At 43.8% G+C, this 18,406-nt stretch overlaps 1 pseudogene; it reads right to left on the minus strand.

Annotated features, from left to right (window-relative positions):
- Positions 1-3,986: 3,986 nt before the first annotated feature.
- LOC124552825 lies at positions 3,987-4,104 on the minus strand (annotated as a pseudogene).
- Between the last annotated feature and the right edge of the window lie 14,302 nt (positions 4,105-18,406).

Genomic DNA, 18,406 nt, shown 5'->3' on the forward strand with positions numbered 1-18,406 from the left:
AAATTTCTGAAAATATACGTTTGAAGAGCTGCGTTGTAAGTGGGTTAACCATGGACTGCGCAAAAACTAGAAAATAATAGTATCTCAACATTTGAGATGCGATGCTATGGAAGGAAACTGAAAATTAGGTGGACTTAAAAGATGTGCAATGGGGTTCTTCTCAGCAGAATCGGGAAGGAGAGAAAATTAGCCCCACACTGACAACGAGAAGAGGTTGAGGAATAATTGGCACATCTGCAAAGCAGAGTTTGAACAGGATTTTGTCTGCTTTCAGTCAGAGTACAACACTACCGATTACCTTGCTTATTTCGATATACCTGACACTAAACGGGAAAAAAATAATAGGCCACCAGTTTGAACTTGTAAAAGATAAAAACTGCTTCTGCTCATTCCCGATCTGACTGGAGAACGCTGTACTGTGGGAATACAGTCAATTGTAAGGAGCTGCAGAGGGTGAAAGCTGTAGGAGAAGACAGAGATTGGCATATGAACTATAAATAACTGAGGACATTGGATGCAAATCTAAAGAGTATTTGTCAGAAATGTTAAATTGCGCTATTCGCATATAACATTCAATTACGCAATGTCTGAGAGTGACAGCATTAATAATGACGAAAGTACAATAACAGAACAGGAAGTGATCCACTCCATTCAAAAGCTCAAAAACAACAAGCCAACAGGCGAGGACCAAATATCAGCAGATATGTTAAAGGAGGGCGGAAGCAAACTACACAAAGAAATTTATAACCTTATCCGAATGTTCTGGGAAACTAAAACACTGCCTGAAGATTGGAAAACTGCAGTAATTTGTCCCATACACAAGAAAGGAAACAGGATGGAATGTGGAAGTTACAGAGGAATCAGTTTGCTGAACATAACATACAAAATCCTGTCAATGACCATTCTGGAAGAACTTAAACCTTAAGCGCAAAACATTATTCAAGATTACCAGGCTGGATTTCGAAAAAACCGCTGCACAACTGATAATTTGTTTACTATACGACAGATCTTTCAGAAATACTGGGAACAAAACCATCCACTGTATCTTCATTGACTTCCAGCGAGCCTACGAGAGCATCCAAAGAAATAGCCTCTACAACACCTAACAAGGATTTAGTATATCCAGTAAAATCATTAGGATGATACAACTGTGCATGGATGGCTTCCAGGCAGAGGATCCATATCCGCCACCTTTCCAATTAAAACAGGCTTACGACAGGGAGACGCTGTTTCATGTGTCCTCTTCAACCTTGCATTAGAGAAAGTGGTTCGGGAGAGTAATTTACATCTATACAATGGTCTCCGATTCGAACACAGTGAAGTAAAACGCCTGGCTTATGCAGATGATACAGTGTTGCTGAGTGAAACTGAAGAAGAACTGAAAGACATGTACGGATCTCTCAAGCACAGTGCCAGCAAAATCGGGCTTTTGATTAACCAAGAGAAAACCGAATATATGGAAATAGGTCGAGTCATAAACCCAAATCCTTACTTTGAAATTGACCAACATTCTAAATTCAGAAAAGTTCTCCAGTTTAAATACCTTGGATCACGTTTCAACAGTAAAAATATCATAACAATGGATATAAATGAAAGAATAGCCTCAGAGTCAAGAAGTCTGTACTCACTAATAAATCCACTCAAAAGTAAAGCTTGGTCAATCACCACAAAGATGAAGATATACAACACTATTATCTGCCACATAGAACTGTATGGTTCATAAAGCTGGACGCTTACAAAGAATGAAAGAAAAAAACAGAATGTTTCTGAAAGAAACGTAATGAGAAAAATCTGGGGACCTGTCTTGGAGAATGGCGTATGGAGAATTCGAAAGAACAATGAAATTTATCAGTTAATGAAGCAACCTACTATCATCCAGAAATTAAAAAGTAGGAGACTGCAATGGGCTGGATATGTGGCCAGAATGGAAAACAACAGAATCACCAAGAAAGTATTTGAAGGAACTCTCCAGGCAACAAGACCATTGGGCTGACCTCGTACAAGGTAGAAAGATGACATATAGAAGGACATCGCAGCATTAGGAATTTCCGCAGGGTGGAGAGAGGCTGCGAGAGATAGAAGGCGGTGGAGGCAGATCGTTGATGCAGCGCGTGGTCTACAGGGCCTGTGATCGCTGAGAAGAGAGAGAGAGAGAGAGAGAGAGAGAGAGAGAGAGTGAGTTCGCAAACACTACTCTGAGGTGGAGAGGTTGCCACAGTTTACGAAGCCGTGGCACGCAGCATCAAACCAGTCAAGACTCATAAAGAAAACTACATGATGTACCTAGTCCCTATTCAGTAACGGCTCTCTCTCCGATCCTCTCCCTCTCTCTCTGCCTCTCCTTCTCTCTCCATCCCTCCCTCCCTCCCTCTCCTTCTCTCTCTCTCTCTCTCTCTCTCTCTCTCTCTCTCTCTCTCTCCCTCCCTCCTCCCCCCTGTTCGTACTTCTCCCATGCACTTCTCCCATTCAAACTTTCTCCTACTTCAGCACACCAAACCACATCCTGTATTTGCATGATCTGCCTCCTGCCTCAAGTTTCCTGTCATAGCATTACGTAACTGCATCCCGCAACTCCTTGTAAATAAAGATATGTTATGGTAATCCCACTCTCCGTCTTATGCAGTAATGCTCGTAATGCAATGCAGATATGCGAGACTCTGAAGCAAGCGGCATCATATCCCTGGGTGTGCCTCCACTAATCCTTTACGTCTCGCAGACAAATCCTGTGGCTGGCAGAGAATACATCTGCATATGCGGCGCTCGCTGTGCTGTCCGCTACCAGGTGCACTTTCCCAAAATCTCTCCATATGACGGGCGCTACCCTTTCTATTTTACATTCGCCTGTCTTTTTTTGTTCCCCCCCAGAGTAGTCCACCACTAGCGCCGTCCTAAACAGGCAGCAGTGCACGGACTGGGGGATTATTTTTTACGACTTACCCCGCCGCTGACTGGGGCGAAACGGGTTCAAATATTCATCAGGGCGTGTATTTTTAAGGGGGATGAATCCGTTCCCCTCGCGCACCGGTCATTAGTTGTGCCGGAGTTTCGGGTTGCACTATTACGCCGTTGGTCCGTGGCCCGAAATGCGAAACCCGCTTTCCAGCTTTTAACGACGGCACTCAGCAGGGATGTATATACTCCACCTCCGCTCCACCCCCGCACAGTCAACCACCCCACCCATTCCTCACCCCTCTATATCTCTTTGCGGCTATCTTGCCTTTCTATTTAGCCGCTTTTTTGTGTGCGGGCTGTAAAAATAAACACATATTCACGGCTGCCACAAATGAAAAGGTTCCTCCGAATACTTTCGAGTGTAATGGCAGTACAAATGCGGAATTTAAAAATATAAAACGTTTGGACGCTATTACTGCGGCGGTAATGCGAAGCTGAAAATGACCTGTGAAAATTTTTTTTTCCTGGTGTGGCTGTGTGCAGAAGTACCTCTCTAAAAATGGAGTCCGCTCGTTGCAGTAAACATGAATAGAGCGGTCCTTAACCTACTGAGTTCTGTCGTGCCTTGGAACTGCGGAACAAAATGGAAGTATCACATTACTAGGGCTGTCAGATCTGGGTTATTTGTAAGTGCTTTTAGGGTTTCAGATTCCATTCACTTCATTTCATTTATTGCGAATTTAAAGACCCGTTACCCTGTATTTTCAAAATAGGTCGTACATCTTAAAATTTTCATAGCGTAATATCATAAACTGTTCCTTATTACGTTCAAAAACTGTTTTCAGCGAAGAAAAGTAAAGTAATAATACCGAGCTACAAAGAAAACTGAGAAAAATCACCCCGTCTTCGGGCCACGAGTGGCCTACCTGGACCTTCCGACCGCCGTGTCATCCTCAGAGGAGGATGCGGATAAGAGGGCGTGGGGTCAACACACCGCTCTCCCGGTCGTTATGATGGTATTCTTGACCGAAGCCGCTACTATTCGGTCGAGTAGCTCCTCAATTGGCATCACGTGGCCGAGTCACCCTGAAGAACGACAACAGCGCATGGCGGCCTGGATGGTCACCCATCCAAGTGCCGGCCACGCCCAACAGCGCTTAACTTCGGTGATCTCACGGGAACCGGTGTATCTACTGCGGCAAGGCCGTTGCCCTGTATTTTCAAACAGATCGAATATCTTAAAATTTTCATCACATAATATTATAAACTGTTCCTTATTACAATGAAAAACTGTTTTCAGCAAAGAAAAATAAAGTACCAGTTTGCCTTTGTTCTACAATATTACTTTTATTGTTAACCTATTTTCGGCTTACAGGGTCATCTTCAGACATTCCTGATGTAAATGTCTGAAGATGGCCTTGTATGCTGAAAACCAGTTAACAATAAAAGTAATATTGTAGAAGAAAAGCAAACTCGTTCTTTTCATTTATTGTAATGTTGTTCTACCAAGACCGGTGGAAGAGTTTGTTAACATGAAAAATAAAGTAATAACACCGAGTTACAAAGAAAATTAAGAAAAATATAATCTGCGAATTAGTTAAAGGAAACGGACGTTGTTAAGCCAGCACTGCCCTATTTCGCTCATATGCAAAGCAGAGTTTAAAGCCAGCCGGTGTGGCCGAGAGGTTCTAGGCGCCTCAGTCAGGAACCGCGCGACCGCTACGGTCAGAGGTTCGAATCCTGCCTCGGGCATGGATGTGTGTGACGTCCTTAGGTTAGTTCGGTTTTAGTTCGGTTTAAGTAGTTCTAAGTTCTAGGGGACTGATGACCTCAGATGTTAAGTCCCATAGTGCTCAGAGCCATTTGCACCATTTGAACCAGAGTTTAAACAGTAATTTCTATGATTTCAGTTAGGGTTTCACGTTGGCGATTGGTTTGCTTATTTGGAGAGACGTGATGCTAAACGGCAAGAAAAAAATAATAGGCCACCAGTGTGAACTTGTGAAAGATAAAAACTTCTTGTGTTCATTCTAGATCTGACTGGAGAACGCTGTACTGTGGGAACACATTAAAATGTAAACTCTGAATTTCTTTTTTCCCTTTTTATAAGCTTTTCTTTAGTATTACAGATTTTCTATTTGTTCATGCGTTGGTGCATAACTTCGTGGGGTTTTCCGTAAGTTTAATAAACACAACAGATACACAGAACAGACATTTTACTCAAATGATTCAAAAGGCTCTAAGCACTATGGGACTTAACATCTGAGGTCGTCAGTCCCCTAGAACTTAGAACTAACTAACCTAAGGACATCACACACATCCATGCCCGAGGCAGGATTCGAACCTGCGACCGTAGCTGTCGCGCGGTTCCAGACGTGTGTGTGTGTGTGTGTGTGTGTGTGTGTGTGTGTGTGTGTGTGTGTTTTCCTTAGCGTTGGTTAGTTTAAGTTAGCCTACAGACTGATGACCTCAGCAGTTTCGCCCCATATGTACTTACCACCACCACCACCCGCTTCTTTGGCACTAAATAAAATTTCCAGATGCTACACAAAATTTCTTCAGTTTCCCATATTCGTCCTGTCGTTGGCTAAATTAGAGGGAAATTCCCATTTCACTATCCCAGTGACGTAAAGGATCGACATTTCATGAAATGTAGACCACTAATTTTCTACTCCGGATGCCAAAATATTTTATTGATTCCCACCTACACAGAGAGAAACGTCTATTCCGACAAAATAGGGATCACAGCTCGCAAGGAAATATTTAGGCGTTCATATTTTTCCCAAGTGCTATTCGGGAGTTAAAATATCGAGATACAGTCCGAAAGCTGTTCTATGGACCGTGAGCCAAACACTCAGATGTGAATTGCAGAACAGTCACTGCATCGCCCGCTGATCCACAGACAGCATCATTAATTAAGAATTATTTATTTTATTTATTCATAAGAAAGCATAAAACTTCAGCAATACAAAACAGTTGAAGACAATATTGCATCGTACAGGTCATAGTCTACATCGGAAAATATTAAAAGGACGTTAAACAAAAGAGATGAAGACAAAGGAGATAATCGAACCAACTTCGGCTCAGTATGTGGCAATCAGAACAGCTTCAGGGCTAGAGGAATCTATTCATCAATGGTACAGCGTTACTTATACTAGATACAAGTGGTCCGTTCAGGACAGAGACTCGAACTCTGAACTTTGCCTTTCACTGGCAAGTGCTCTACTGGTGGAATTAAAGCTGTGAGGGGGGGGGGGGGGGGGGCATGAGTCGTGCTTCGGTAGTCAGATGGGAGAGCCCTTGCCCCCGAATGGCAAAGTTCCGTGTTCGAGCCTCGGTCCGGCACAAAGTATTAACCTGCCAGGAAGTTTCATATCACCGCACACGCCGCTGCAGTGTGAAAATCTCATATAAGTGCTCTGCTGATTTTTGAGCTCCTCAGTCACATGGGCTCAATGGTGTGTGGAAGTTCCATTTCTGAAAATTTTCGTTTGGTCTTGACATCCGAGTTCTGGGCCTGTTCAAAGTTTCCCACACGGGCGTTTAATTCTTGAGTGAAAACCCACATTTCCTGATGACAGCATCCAGTGATATTCAGATACCATATTCGACGTACGGTCTACTGGACACTCTTTTCTGTAGTGACTCTTTTCTTTGACGTCAGTCGAGGAGGAGAAGTATGGTGACTGTATAATGGGTGTTTATCTTATGCCTTTCTGTGCGAGTTGCTACCTTAAGCCTGATGTCTGGAAAAGCATTTCCAGCTAAGTGGTAGAATCTATCCAGCGGTACAGATTTAAAGCTTCCAGTATTTAATCTGGACGACTTAAGAAGAACAATGTCTTCTAGCTTAGTATGGACAGAATTAAACGAAACAGGGTTACCATGTCCACCTGCAGTGTAAGACGAAGATAAAGGTATTGCGTATTGTGTATTGAACTGGGGACCTAGAAACGAAGGAGAGGCTTCGTCCCGCCGTAGCCTTCAGAGGGTCCCAACCCCACAACAGGCCACAGCAGTCCACCCACAGCCCCGCCGCCCCAGTCTGAACCCAGAGTTATTGTGCAGTTCGGCCCCCAGTGGACCCCCACCCCTCCCCCTTCCGCCCCCCATGAACATCTCATACCAGACGAATGTAACACAAATGTTTGCGTGGTAGAGTAATTATGGTGTACACGTACGTGGAGGGATATTCCACGTGAAGTAGGACACACTTACGATAGTTAAAAGTTTAAAATTTGGTACTTTTTATATATGTTTCGAAATGGCTAGTCTTTTTACTATACGGCAGCAATGGTTTGTGGCCCATTATTGCTTTCCTTCCGTAATTTTTAGGCATTTTTATAACGCCATATGTTTTTCATGTGATGAGAGTGTGAGTTATTGGAGATTTTGGAACTTCATCTCAACTACTTGGCATGTAAGAATTAGCATATCATTATTTATATTACTGTTAGATAATCTAATGTACTGCGTAAAGAGTATAAAACTGAAGTAGGTAAATTATAGGTTGGAGTAAACAGTATAATACAACAGCATCAACTTTCATGTAGCATGAGTCACTTTCATGCAAGTAAGTTGTTATACCAAGAGAGATATTAGAGATAACTTTATCTTGTTCAGTAATTTACTTCTAAGTGTGAATGTGTAACTAATATCACCGCTAAGAATTTCCCAATTTCAACCAATATTGTAGAAACAGAAAACTGTGTAACATAAGTCACGTAATCTGAGTCATAGTTGTATTATTATCATTAGAAGAAGCGGATGCCCTTTTTGCAGCAACGGAAAGACAGAGCAGGAGTGAAAAATTAAAGAGTGAAGGAAAATATGAAGAATTTAAGAAGCACCTGGAAGAAGCTCGAAAAAGGCCAGCAGAAGAAGTACCAAAAGTTTCTACAGATGAGTCAACGTAAGCAATGATTGTTATTAGAAGAAGGAAAAGCTAAAAATAGGGAGAGAGAAAACATAGGCTACATAAGATGCAAAATCAGCAACCTAGTAAAGCAAGTTTGTCATCGTATCAGTCACGTATGGCTCCAGTGCGGCATTGCTAATGTTAGCAAAGTACTGCCGAATATACCTGGAAATGTGAAGGTAGTTTTAATCTGGTCAGATGGACCTGCGTCAAAATTTAAAAACAAATAGATTACTGCTGCTGTACCTCAATTTCAATCATCTCATAATATGGAAATCTATTGGAACTTGTTTGCTACATGCCATGGCAAAAAGCTCGTAGATGGAATTGGTGCAGTTGCGGAACGGGTAGTGGGGAATTCAGTAAAAAAGTGAAAAACATAGTAGGTGATGCATCAGCTTTCGCTCAGGTAGCTGCAAGTACCACAGCTACACAGATTTTTCATGTGTCTACTGATGAAATTCAATGAATCGATATGAAACTTAATCTGGCTCAAATATTTTCTTCAGCACCATCAGTACCAAACACAAAAAGCATTCACCGCTTTCACCACAAGAAAAGAGTACTACAAACATATCTGCTGTCTCCAAAGAATTTTGCTGCTGCAGGTCATCATACTGAAGGAGCTATAGAAAGTGTGAGAATTGGAGAGTGGTACAAAGTAGGATAGGACAATAAATTCAATGGTGGAGAAGTACGTGCAGTTTTTGGAAATTCTTGCTTAATCAGTGGAATGGAGCATGCTGGTTACTATTGGAAATGGCCTGTAAAATGTGATGAAATTATAAAGAAAATTAATCCACTTGATGTTGTCAATGCAAGAGGATATTTTCAGTTCTCTGACTTCTAATTGAATATACAGTTTATTTTCCCAGATGTCATGCTCTTATAATTTTTCGTTGTGTTTGAAATTTAAAATTTTAATGTTAAATTTACCTTATTTGGCACATAATGTCATATTTTCATTTCTCTGCTTGCAGGAAAAAAGTTTTTCCAACAAGAAGCAGCAAGTAACATGAGTCACGTAACATTGAGTCACGTGCCTTTTTCAATATATTAAATATTTCACATGGTATAAATATTTTTAGAAATCTGTAACTGTGGAAGTTGAATGCCAACCTAATATGCATTTTCTGTGATAATAACCTGATCCACACTCCTAATAGTTTGAGGACACTTTTGATCTAAAATGGACATTAGGAGTAGGATGACCCAAAATTTGTAACATGAGTCACAACATAAATTATATTCTTGTTCTCTAATTTTAATGCTCTTCCCTTCTTAAATAACACTTAAAAATCTTTGCCTGAATACGCAATTTATAATGATGATTTTCAAAAGAAAATATGGGTTAATAGATTGATAAAATGTCGACATAATAAACACTGATTTCAAAATGTAACGTGAGTCACAATGGAACGTCCCTGAAGACAGTGTTAGCGCAGGAATCGTCAACATATTGGAACTGAGGTGGAGTAAGGGGAACCAGCCCGCATTCGCCGAGGTAGATGGAAAACCGCCTAAAAACCATCCACAGACTGGCCAGCACACCGAACCGCGACGCTAAGCCGTCGGGCGGATTCGTGCCGGGGACCGACACGCCTTCCCGCTCGGGAAGCAGCGCGTTAGACCGCGTGGCTAGCCGGTCGGGTGTAAACACAGACATGGTTAAATAGACAGATGTTACAAATATAACGCACACAAGCATTCATTTTCAGTTCCAACTGTCTATCATTTTGACTGCTCTTGCTGTGTCAGATTACATGGCAATAGTTGAGTTTCGGCAGAACGCACTATTAGTCGGGCGGGCTAAGATTAAGGCATAGCTTTAGCTGCTTTTGCTACTGCATCCCAGGATGTCCCCGTAAAATTGCGCTAGAATTTCGGTATAGTACTTTAGAATTAGTATTTCGCAATATTAATGACTTCACAGTTGTGGCTCGTACATGGCTAAGTGAGTCACATGGGGAGGTGGCGGCGACTGGAGGAGGGGGAGGGGGTAGGGGTGGAGAGATGAGATACTAAACGAGCGATACAAGAGAACGCGAAAAGAGGAGACGCATAACGCACTCGAGTCTAAGCGGGCCTATTCGCAAAGACAAGGGGAAAGAAGCGTAAAAAAGGGGGAGTGAGACAGGGGTTGGAGGGAAGCAGTGCTGCTACCGTATGCAGATGCTAAATCACGCGAAATTCTCCGAGGGACGAGCTTTAGATGGCGAACTTATATTTAAATTTGTTATTCGTCATAAATCTAGCGAGGGGAAGATACCGGGAAGGGGGAAGGGAGAAATAAAAAAAAAGATGCAGAAAAAAAGATGGAGCATCAGCAGTGGTGTGTCGCCCTTGTGGGGCTGGATTCCTTCCCCATCTCTTCGTGTCCCCCTGGAAGGGCGCCGAATGCAAAAGTGAAAAAGAGAGAGAGAGAGAGAGTATAAAAATGCACGGATGTTTGGGGGAGAGGACTCGACATGCAAATGCGGTGGCCTCAGCGGATTTCCCGCGCAGGTCTAGAGCTTCTTTACCCTACCACTCCAACTACACTCCAATTCCCCTGTCCACACCACTCACAACCCCCACCAATTTCTCGGCCGTTCGTCAGGTGTGGGACAGTTGTAACTCATGATGTGCAGGTCTGTTACCAGAGAAATCTTGTCTTAATGCGACAGAACCATTTTGACTCGGAAAAGAAGTTTAAGGGTTTCAGCTGGTCGTCGTTTCCCTTATTCAAAGATGTTTCGCCTGGGCATCTGCAATCATGCTCAGGTGAACCGTCGGAGACTGACAATATCGCAACACCAAGGAGGAGTTTTCCAGAACATCTAGAGAGGAAAAGAAGTAATTTCGTGAAATTTTTATTACCTACTTGGCCCAATTTGTTTTATATGTTGTGGTCTTCAGTCCTGAGACTGGTTTGATGCAGCTCTCCATGCTACTCTATCCTCTGCAAGCTGCTTCATCTCCCAGTACGTACTGCAGCCTACATCCTTCTGAATCTGCTTAGTGTATTCGTCTCTAGGTCTCCCTCTACGATTTTTACCCTCCACGCTGACCTCCAATACTAAATTGGTGATCCCTTGATGCCTCAGAACATGTCCTACAAGCCGATTTCTAAATTCCAGACAATTGCACAAAGTTTTCAGCAGAAGCTGTAGAGAATTTAATTTTGGAAAGACGATGGTTATAATGTTAACTGGAACTGCATGAATGTGTCAGATAACCCGCTTTTATTAATACCATAGCACGGGTGAATTCATGTTACAAAACAAAACAAAGCTCAATGTTAATGAAGTTGAGCAGTGGACCCACAAAAAATGGCTCTGAGCTCTATGGGACTTAACATCTGTGGTCATCAGTCCCCTAGAACTTAGACTACTTAAACCTAACTAACCTAAGGACATCACACACATCCATGCACGAGGCAGGATTCGAACCTGCGACCGTAGCGGTCGCGCGGTTCCGGACTGAGCGCCTAGAACCACTCTACCACCGCGGCCGGCTGCTCGTTTCAGTTCTTAGTTTCATCTATTTCATGTTTTGGAAAACTACTGCAGATACACGTCTGTCACATGTTTCATTAGAGTCACCAGACCAAAACATCAAAGTAAAAGGAAATCCTGCCTTACTTTAACGTCTTACAGTTTTGCGATGGCTTCATATTATGGAAGTTGCTAAATTTCAGGCAAAGTCTTTTATTAGCCGTAAGTCTGTAACTAAACATTTGCGGACCTATGTTTACATGAATTTTTTTCTATAGTTTTACTTGTAGAATAACATATTAAAATATTTGCATATCTTCGTGAATCACCCTGCATAGCGTTCAAATGGCTCTAAGCGCAATGGTTCAAAATGGTTCAAATGGCTCTATGGGAATTGACAGCTCAGGTCATCAGTCCGCTAGAACTTAGAACTACTTAAACCTAACCAACCTAAGGACATCACACACATCCATGCTTGAGTCAGGATTCGAACCTGCGACCGTAGCAGCAGCGCGGTTCCAGACTGAAGAGCCTAGAACCGCTCGGCCACAGCGGCCAGCACCCTGCATATGCACTGACTTTCTAGTGCTGACGTTAACCTGTAATCTTGCAAGGCTAGTCATTTAAATATGTTACCAAGACAATGGTTTCCTGAAATTTCATTGCTCTACATTGATTATTACTTAGTGTAACTTTTTTCGTAGGTATGTATATGCTGAAAAGCTAATCAATAATATGTTCGAAATATTGAAAGGTCTTATAGTGGCAGGCAAAAGAATAAAAGCCGTGAAGCACTCTAATGATACACTTGTGCTAGCAGAAAAGGAAGAGGAGCTCCGGGTAACGATGGATAATATTTTTTACTGTAGTTAAAGACTTTTGAATCGAATTGAACATTGGCATGGCCAAAGTGCTGAGAATCGAAAAGACGGGGACACGATTAATATATCACTAGGTGGAACGTTATTAGAACAGGTCCAGTCAGTTTATCATTTAGGAAGCTTGGTAGTTTCCAGCGTAACTTTCACAGAATAAGTGAGTCGGAGAATGTCCATGGGAAAGACAGCTTTCGGGAGAGTGAGAAGTCTGCTGACAGACAGAAGCATTCTCATAATACTTACCAAAAGGTTCGCGAAATGTTTTGTATGGAATGTGGCGTCCTATGGTTCTGGAACGGGACAGTTGCATAGAAAGAACAAAAACATTTAGAAATTTTCGAAACGTGTTTAGGGAAAGGATTGCAGAAAGGGAAACGGATGGACAGAATGAGAAATGAGGCGGTGCTGAGCAGAGTAGGGGAGGTGAGTAACTTCATGAGAATGATGCAGAAGAGGAAAAATATTGGATTGGGCAGACATTACTTAGGAACTGTCTTCTATGAACTATTGAGAAGAGAAAATTATAAGGAAAAAGGAGGAGAAAGAGAAGAAGAAGTTTTAAAATGCTAACAGATGCGAAGGGAGGAAGAAGTTACAAGAAAGAGGATGCTCAAAACAGAGAGATAAGGAGGGATCCCAGTACATACAAAAAGCTTCAGAATGTCCCTAGAATGAAGGTTTTGAGAATTATCAGTTAACTGGTGAAACAGTTTTATTTGTCTTTTGACGATAGAAAACAAAAGTGCAGAACCTAGACTTATCCTCCCAGACCGTATACACTACCAAAGGTGCAGCAGTCAAATGTTCCTTTGAAACCGATTGTGAGTACCACAGGATCTCTTACACATGGGGTGGCCCAATATCTCACCTTCTTGCCGCAGCCACTTAGTGGTCTTCAGTCCGAAGACTGTTTTGATGCAACTCCCCATGCTACTCTGTCCTGTACCAGCCTCTTCATGTCCTTCTGATTGTATTCAACTCTCGGTCTCCCTCTACGCCGCGCGGGGTAGCCGAGCGTTCTAGGGCACCTTGTCACGGTTCGTGCGGCTTCCCCGTCGGAGGTTCGCCCTCCCTCGGGCATGTGTGTGTGTGTGTGTGTGTGTGTGTGTGTGTGTGTGTGTGTGTGTTGTCCTTAGCGTAAGGTAGAATAAGTTAGATTAAGTAGTGTGTAATCTTAGGGACCGATGACCTTAGCAGTTCGGTCCCACAAGACCTTACCACAAAGTGCCAATTTTCTCCATCTACAGGGTGTTTCAAAAATGACAGGTATATTTGAAACGGCAATAAAAACTAAACGAGCAGCGATAGAAATACACCGTTTGTTGCAATATGCTTGGGACAACAGTACATTTTCAGGCGGACAAACTTTCGAAATTACAGTAGTTACAATTTTCAACAACAGATGGCGCTGCAAGTGATGTGAAAGATATAGACGACAACGCAGTCTGTGGGTGCGCCATTCTGTACGTCGTCTTTCTGCTGTAAGCGTGTGCTGTTCACAACGTGCACGTGTGCTGTGGACAACATGGTTTATTCCTTAGAACAGAGGATTTTTCTGGTGTTGGAATTCCACCGCCTAGAACACAGTGTTGTTGCAACAAGACGAAGTTTTCAATGGAGGTTTAACGTAACCAAAGGACCGAAAAGCGATACAATAAAGGATCTGTTTGAAAAATTTCAACGGACTGGGAACGTGACGGATGAACGTGCTGGAAAGGTAGGGCGACCGCGTACGGCAACCACAGAGGGCAACGCGCAGCTAGTGCAGCAGGTGATCCAACAGCGGCCTCGGATTTCCGTACGCCGTGTTGCAGCTGCGGTCCAAATGACGCCAACGTCCACGTATCGTCTCATGCGCCAGAATTTACACCTCTATCCATACAAAATTCAAACGCAGCAACCCCTCAGCGCCGCTACCATTGCTGCACGAGAGACATTCGCTAACGATATAGTGCACAGGATTGATGACGACGATATGCATGTGGGCAGCATTTGGTTTACTGACGAAGCTTATTTTTATCTGGACGGCTTCGTCAATAAACAGAACTGGCGCATATGGGGAACCGAAAAGCCCCATGTTGCAGTCCCATCGTCCCTGCATCCTCAAAAAGTACTGGTCTGGGCCGCCATTTCTTCCAAGGGAATCATTGGCCCATTTTTCAGATCCGAAACGATTACTGCATCACGCTATCTGGACATTCTTCGTGAATTTGTGGCGGTACAAACTGCCTTAGACGACACTGCGAACACCTCGTGGTTTATGCAAGATGGTGCCCGGCCACATCGCACGGCCGACGTCTTTAATTTCCTAAATGAATATTTCGATGATCGTGTGATTGCTTTGGGCTATCCGAAACATACAGGAGGCGGCGTGGATTGGCCTCCCTATTCGCCAGACATGAACCCCTGTGACTTCTTTCTGTGGGGACACTTGAAAGACCAAGTGTACCGCCAGAATCCAGAAACAATTGAACAGCTGAAGGAGTACATCTCATCTGCATGTGAAGCCATTCCGCCAGACACGTTGTCAAAGGTTTCGGGTAATTTCATTCAGAGACTACGCCATATTATTGCTACGCATGGTGGATATGTGGAAAATATCGTACTATAGAGTTTCCCAGACGGCAGCGCCATCTGTTGTTGACAATTGTAACTACTGTAATTTCGAAAGTTTGTCTGCCTGAAAATGTACTGTTGTCCCAAGCATATTGCAACAAACGGTGTATTTCTATAGCTGCTCGTTTAGTTTGTATTGCCGTTTCAAATATACCGGTCATTTTTGAAACACCCTGTACGATTTTCCCCTCCCCCCCCTCCCCCCACCACATCCACATTGACCTCCAGTGTCTTGAGCCTTTGATGGATTAGAATTGTCCTGTTAACTGATCCCTTCTCTTGGACAAGATATGCCACAAATTTCTTGTCTTCCCAATTTCATTATCCCCCCCCCCCCCCTCTCATATTAGTGACGTGATCTACCATCTAATCTTCAACATTCTCCTGTAGTACCACGTTTCGAAAGCTTCTATTCTTTTTTTGTTTAAAATCTTCATCGTCCATGTTTCACATCCGCACATGGCTTCACGCCAGGCAAATACTTCCAGGAAAGACTTCCTAACATATTGGATGTTAATAAATTTTTCTTCTTTAGAAATCCATTTCTTGCGAATTCCAGTCTACATTTCATCTCATCCCTACTTCTGCCCTTCTCAGTTATTTTTCTGTCCAAATAGCAAAACTCATCCACTACTTTAAGTGTTTCGTTTTATAATCTACAAGGTGACAATTATTGAACTATATAAAGTAAAATCGTCATAATTTCTGAACGGTTTGCGTTAGGACGTTCAGACTTCACGGTTGGCCGCGGGGCATGATGGAAATTAGTATGGTTTGTTTTAGCGACGAATCCCACTTTCATTTGGATGGGTTCGTCAGTAAGCAAAATTAGCGCATTCCAGGAGCTGAGAATCCGCATTTTGCGATCGAGAAGTTTCTTCGCCCTCAACGGGAGACTGTGTGGTGTGCAATCTCCAGTCACGGAATAATTGGTGTGATATTCCTTGAGGGCACGGTGACTACCGAACGGTACATGATGGTTTTGGAAGATGATTTCATCCCATTATCCAAAGTGACCCCGATTTCGACAAGATGTGGTTCATGCAAGACAGAGCTCGACCCAATCGAAGCAGAAGAGTGTTTGAAGACCTGGTGGAGCACTCTGCGGACTGCATTCTGGCTCTGGGCACCCAGAGGCCACTGGCATGGGCCTCGATTGGCTCCAAATCCTCCGGATCTGAACACATGCGACTCCTTTTTGAGGGACTATATTAAAGACAAGGTATACAGCAATATCCCATAACTATTACTGATCTGAAAACAGTGATTCAGAAGGCCATCGCCAGCATCGATGTTCCGACACTTCAGCGGGTCATGCAGAATTTCGCTATTCGTCTGCGTCACATCATCGCCAATTATGGCAGGCATAACGCACATGTCATAAGCTAAATCCGAATATCGGTAGTGATTTTTTCATTTTGGATAAAGTGTGTGCACGCGTAGCTTGTAACTAATTTACATCTTTTGCATGTAGTTCAATAACGGTCACCCACTATCATTGCCTACAGCCATATATTGGTAGAAATGAAAAGCACTCCGTCTTCAGGCCACAAGTGGCCTATCGGGACCATCCGAGCGCCATGTCATCCTTAGTTAAGGATGTGGATGGGAAGGGCACGTTGTCAGCACACCGCTCTCCCGGTCGTTATGATGGTTTTCTGTGACCAAAGCCGCTCGGCCACACCGACTGGCGCTCTTAAGTTCGGTAATCTCACGGGAACCGGTGTATCCACTGCGGCAAGGCCGTGGCCCGGTAGAAATGACATTTATATTAAATGCTTGAAAAACTGAAGGAGGTTAATGTCAGCTCAATTGATATTCTTGCCGGTTTTGATGTAGTGTCTCTGTTTACTATGGTTGCTATAAACCTCTTTTACAAGATTCGTCCTGGAAGAGGATACGTGCATAAAGGGTGACGAGCAACTGAGAAATAATACAGAATTTTCGGAGTCTCCTATTAAAAGAGAATGCAAGACTTCTCCATTTGTGGAGCGATAAAATGTTTACGACGACTCCGTCCAACCTTCCGTCCACAGGGAAAGGGGATTCTGGACGGAGTGATGGGGGGAGGGGGGCGTAGCGGGTGGCAAATCCGGCGGAAGTATTTATGTTAAAGCAGTTTTGGCACGCTGCGCCCCGGGGGTGGCAATGATAGAGGCGGCCGCCCCCTGGGAGCCAAAGCGTCTTGGCAGCGGGGGCGGTTGGCAGGGAAACGCCTTCCGCAGCAAGGTGCGGGCGACGAGGGGCTGTTTGGCCGCGTGACAAGAGCGCTGATTGGTGGAGAGCGGCCCTGCGCCGTCTTCCAGATTCCTCCACCCCCCACCACCCTGCTGTTAATAACACTGGGCGCCGCGATAAGGTAAGAATGGGAACTGTGAAGTTCTACAGTTATACACGATGAACCAGGATTCCGCATTCAGAGGTGCTAGTAAGAATCAAAGCAAGGAAAAATGTCTAGTAAATATAGGCACTCAAATGCATACCGTAAGAGTTATGACCACTTGTTCAGTGAAAGAGATGTGTTTCACATTAGTGAAAATCAACAAGTGCTCATTCTTCTTTTTAAAATAGGTATTTTGTTGGTGCATGAGTTCGTAGCGATTTTGTTTTGCACGTTGGTATTCAGATTGCTACGGGCTTATTAAGAAATCGTCAGTTTTTATTTATCGTTCACTGTCTCCCATTTGAGTTGACATACAATACTGGCCATTAAAATTGCTACACCACAAAGTTGACGTGCTACAGACGCGAAATTTACCCGACAGGAAGAAGATGCTGTGATATGCAAATGATCAGCTTTTCAGAGCACTCACACAAGGTTGGCGCCGGCGGCGACACCTACAACGTGCTGCCATCAGGAAACTTTCCAACCGATTTCTCACACACAAATAGCAGCTGACCGGGGTTGCCTGGTGAAACGTAGTTGTGATGCCTCGTGTAAGGAAATGGCCTCGTATCACTAGCAGTCGAGATGACAGGCATCTTATCCGCATGGCTGTAACAGATCGTGCAGCCACGTCTCCATCCCTGAGTCAACAGATGGGGACGTTTGCAAGACAACAACCATCTGCACGAACAGTTTGACGACGTTTGCAGCAGCATGGACTGTCAGCTCGGAGACCATGGCTGCGGTTACCCTTGACGCTGCATCACAGACAGGAGCACCTGCGATGGTGTACTCAACGACGAACCTGGGTTCACGAATGGCAAAACGTCATTTTTTCGGATGAATCCAGGTTCTGTTTACAGCATCATGATAGTCGCATCCGTGTTTGGCGACATCGCGGTGAACGGACATTGGAAGCGTGTATTCGTCATCGGCATACTGGCGTATCACCCGGCGTGGTGGTATCGGGTGCCATTGGTTACACGTCTCGGTCACCTCTTGTTCGCATTGACGGCACTTTGAACAGTGGACGTTACATTTCAGATGTGTTACTACCCTTGGCTCTACCCTTCATTCGATCTCTGCGAAACCCTACATTTCAGCAGGATAATGCACGACCGCATGTTGCAGGTCCTGTACGGGCCTCTCTGGATACAGAAAATGTTCGACTGCTGCCCTGGCCAGCACATTCTCCAGATCTCTCAACAACTGAAAATGTCTGGTCAATGGTGGCCGAGCA

The sequence above is a fragment of the Schistocerca americana genome, chromosome 10 (assembly GCF_021461395.2).
Source record: "Schistocerca americana isolate TAMUIC-IGC-003095 chromosome 10, iqSchAmer2.1, whole genome shotgun sequence".
NCBI classification, from domain to species: Eukaryota; Metazoa; Arthropoda; class Insecta; order Orthoptera; family Acrididae; genus Schistocerca; species Schistocerca americana.